General features: G+C 51.1%; 1 long non-coding RNA gene across 1 annotated transcript; it reads left to right on the forward strand.

The window, feature by feature from the left end:
• The first annotated feature begins 436 nt into the window (after positions 1-436).
• Positions 437-1,320, forward strand: LOC145789500 (uncharacterized). Its single transcript, XR_014327489.1, has 3 exons — positions 437-686; positions 938-1,099; positions 1,187-1,320. It is a non-coding gene; the product is annotated as an uncharacterized LOC145789500 (long non-coding RNA).
• The last annotated feature ends 2,901 nt before the right edge of the window (positions 1,321-4,221 follow it).

Consider the following 4,221-nt stretch of genomic DNA (forward strand, 5'->3'; position numbering starts at 1 on the left):
TTGTTATTTTCTGTTTACAGGAGGGTTCCCATACCATTCGCGGGTATGGGAATACTGGTGCACGGGAGTGTTATGATGAGCTCCCTGATGCGGTCCGACGCATCGTGGACCGGGCGGGCTTCGGCACCTTCTGCCGAGGGCTCTCCAGGTTGTCCACATGTAGGCCTCTCCTTGCCGCTCTGGCGGAGAGATGGTGGGACACCACCGATTCTTTCCACTTCTCTGCTGCAGGGGATATGACGATGACCCCTCATGATTTCTCGATGCTCACAGGCATCGGGGTGGGGGGTGATCCGATCCCATTCAACATCGCGATGGATGAGTGGACCGCCGCTCAGGTTTATCTGTTGGGGGAGGCGCCACCCCTAGCTCGTCCAGGTTTCGTTCGATACTCCTGGTTCGAGGCACAGTTTCGGGTCCAGCCCGTATTGGAGGAGGAGGCGCAGGTGACCCCGGAGGACGAGGAGAGGTATGCTCGCGGCTTCCTCATGTTCCTGTTCGGGACTACTATCTTCACCGACCGGGCGAACACCGTGCCTCTCTGTCTTCTCAGCGCACTGGTGGACGTCCGGGACATCTTGCACTATGATTGGGGCGGCGCTGCTCTGGCCACCCTTTACGGGTACATGAGCTCGGCTTCGCGCGGCAGCGGCCAGCTACTTGGAGGTTACTGGCGGGCTTGGGAGGTACACTTCTTCTCCGCTTTTTCATTTCTGTTTCGTACTTTCTGTACTCTGTACATTGCACACACTGTAGTCTGCTTTACACTTGCTATATACTGTACACACGGCACACACATACATTCTTCTTTACACTGACTGTACACTACTCACACTGTACACTGCACACAATACACTGCACAACACACGGCTCTGCCATTTCTGCTCTATTCTGCATTCTGCTCCAACTGATGGTCGCACTGTCATCTGTTTTGCAGTTGTGGGTTTACGCCTACTTTCCTAGGCTTGCCCCCGTGCCAGTTGCGGAGACTCCTCTGGCCGTTCCCTTTTCGAGTCGCTTCGACGGGAGATGCACCCGGCGACCACGGGAGACATTCGGCTTCTTCCGCCGATATTTCGACACCATCACCCCCGCGGAGGTATGCTTTACTTTCAGTTTATTTAAGCTTCGCTTTCCAACTGTATATTTCAGTAACAGTAGGTAACAAACTGTCTGTCATTTTCAGATCACATGGCGGCCGTGGGCTCCTATGCCGGCGGCGATGCGGGGTCGGTTCCCCGGTGCGGAGGAGACCTCGTGTTTCCGGATTTTGCTTGAGGGCCCGGTCTGTCGGGCTTGGTACCTGGGGGAGCGTTTTCTACGCCAGACCCTAGGGTTACCTGAGCAGATAGTCCCGGTTCCCCCTCCTGCGGACATGAGGGAGACCGAGGGGCTCACCACTGAGCAGCTGGATGATTACTCCATCGGCTGGGAGGAGGTCGGTTTCCGAGGCACCGGCGACTATCAGGAGTACGTGCGGACGTACCTGATGCGCCTCCTGAGTGGTCGTCGAGCAGAGGGGGCCAGGCCTGTGGCATCGGCGGCTGGGGCCGGAGCGGGAGCAGGGGCTGGATCTTCGAGGAGGGCCCGGGTCCGTGGCAAGGGCGGAGTGCAGGGAGGACGGGGAGCTGGCTGGCTTGCCCTGCCCGCTGTACTGACTTTCCAGGGGCAGGGTGGGTCGACCTATCAGATCCCCTTCGCCCCTCCACCGGCTGGTCACGAGTTCATTGATGTCCCTGACCTACCTCCGGTATGTATTACTGCATTTTTGTACAGTTATTCATCTCAGTTTACTTGATATCCCACAGAATATTGATGCATCTGATACTTTTGCAGGCTTCTTCTGGGTACACCCGTCAGTCGTTGGCGATGAATGCCTCGATGATGGGGATGCTCCAGCGGACATTTGATCTCTTAGCCCTCTACAGCATACCGGTATGTCCTTCTGACACTGGCCTCAAACCATTCATACACCGCTCTACATAATCTGACGCATGGCACAACACCTGATACACTGGTCTCACAGTATCTGACACACTGCATACACTGTATTCTGCACCGTACTCTGTACTGATAAACTGCTCACGACATTCTCATACTGTACTCATATACTGCATTTTGCACTGTTAAACTACTCACGTCATTCATACACTGTATTCACACACTGCATTCTGCACCGATAGACTGCTCACGGCATTCATACACTGTACTCGACATTGCATTCTGCACTGATAAACTGTCTACAGTATACTGATGCATTTCACTTTTGTGCACTTTTTTAGCCTCCTTTCCAGATTCCCATGGCAGGAGGTGCTCCAGCGGGACCTTCCGTCCCTGCTCGGGGGAGAGATGAGGGGGGCAGGATATTTCCCCGTACCAGGGGAGGGCGTACTCATGTCGGGAGTAGCTCGCGAGCTCCAGTCCCAGACGATGATGATGACGAGGAGTCAGAGGCGGAGGCAGAGGCGGAGTCCGAGTCATCGGAGGAGGAGACCGGAGACGGTTCTAGCTCGGGCTCTGACGACGACGCTGATGATGCTCCTGGACCCTCGTCCAGGAAGAGGACTAGGACGGACTGACGGCCCCCCCGGAGTGCTTGACATGGATGCAGACTTTTGCTATCTTCTTCTTCTTTCTTGTACTTTTCTTTTTGTTGGTAGATAGATTACCTTGTACTGCTGCAGACAGATTTTTGTTTCCAAAACTTGTACATTTGAAAGATAATGAAATGAAACGGACTTTTTATCTGAAAAAGTGTTTACATTTACACATTTCATGCATTGCATCGCATCTCATCATGCCACACCTCCATGTAGATGAAATTGATTGGTTATCTGAAAATTGAACACTCGCACTGTAATAACCAGATAACTTAAACAGCCAACAGCAAAATAACCCAAGCAACCCGCTGCCTGATTCTTGGACACACAGCCCTTACTCTGTTGGGGATTAGTCTGCATACAGCCCATAACACAGCATTCGATTCATTCTGCACACAGCAAATTCTCAAACAAACAGCCCAATCTGACAGGACGGACCTCAAAGATGGAACCGGTTGGAGTCGAAACACGTTCAAATGTAGAGAATGGCACAGCATTCTGAGTGTAAATGATTTTTGAAATCGAATGAGGGTTTTTCAAACCGGGATATCGAGCCTACAACTGAACACAGCGGGGAGGACTCAAACAAAGAGGTACACGACCTAAACACAACGAGACATGCTCGAAAAAGACCTAAAACAAAGGTTGAGGTAAACAAAACCAAAGACACGACATACAGACGCGCTGACGAAGACGGGGGACCTCAGATCACGAGGAGCCAGTTTCTCTAGGCATTGTTTCCCACCATTTCTGATTTGTGATTCTCACATCACTCGGCTCTCGAGCTCGGATTTTCTCTCGAAACCCTTTTCCTCACTTTTCTCTCAACTCACACCTCTCTATTCTTCATTCTCTCATTTTATCATCCCTCCCCGGGGTGATTGATGGATAAATGGAAAGGTGCGGGTTTATGCTTCACACCGTTAGCTCACGGCTATTTCTTCTGGCGGGTAGAGTGCTCTTCTGGCAAGTACGTCGATGACGGGGGAGGGACAGAACGCCTGGCTCAACTGTGCCCCTAGTTCATCATTTTAACCATTTTTTCGTTTTTTGCTTTCTACTAAAACAATTTTGATTAAAATGAGAGTCGGATTAACGTACTTGTTCGATTTTTGATTTGAAAATCATGCAAGTCAGGCTGTAAGTACTGAAAATTTTCCCTTTTTTGGGTCCAAGACAACGGTCCAGTTTTGGAAAATTGAATAGTTTTCGAGAAAATAGTCAACCTCAGTAAAAATTTTCAAAAACTATTTTTCAAATGGCTGATGCTCGACAGGCATGGAACTTATTCTTCGAGATGCGCAACCTCAGATCGGAGGCAATGGAAAATTGCCCCTGGTTTGAAGGGGGGTGGGAGGCAACGGAAAGTTGCCCCTAGTTTGAATGGCGGCTCACGGCGGCTCGTGGCAACGGAAAGTTGCCCCTTGTTTGGGATGGTGCCGCAGCAATCTGCAAACAGTCTTCATTTAGCGATGGTCGAACTCTCAGACACAGAGATGATGAAGACGGTCACAACACATATATGGACACAATCACCTTGAAGGGTGTTGGGCAACTGGACCTTGGGATGAAGTCGAAACCATTCCATGGACTGAGACGCTATGAAAATGTTGGGGGCTGG

The sequence above is a fragment of the Camellia sinensis genome, chromosome 1 (genome assembly GCF_055761805.1).
Source record: "Camellia sinensis isolate YWXY chromosome 1, ASM5576180v1, whole genome shotgun sequence".
NCBI classification, from domain to species: Eukaryota; Viridiplantae; Streptophyta; class Magnoliopsida; order Ericales; family Theaceae; genus Camellia; species Camellia sinensis.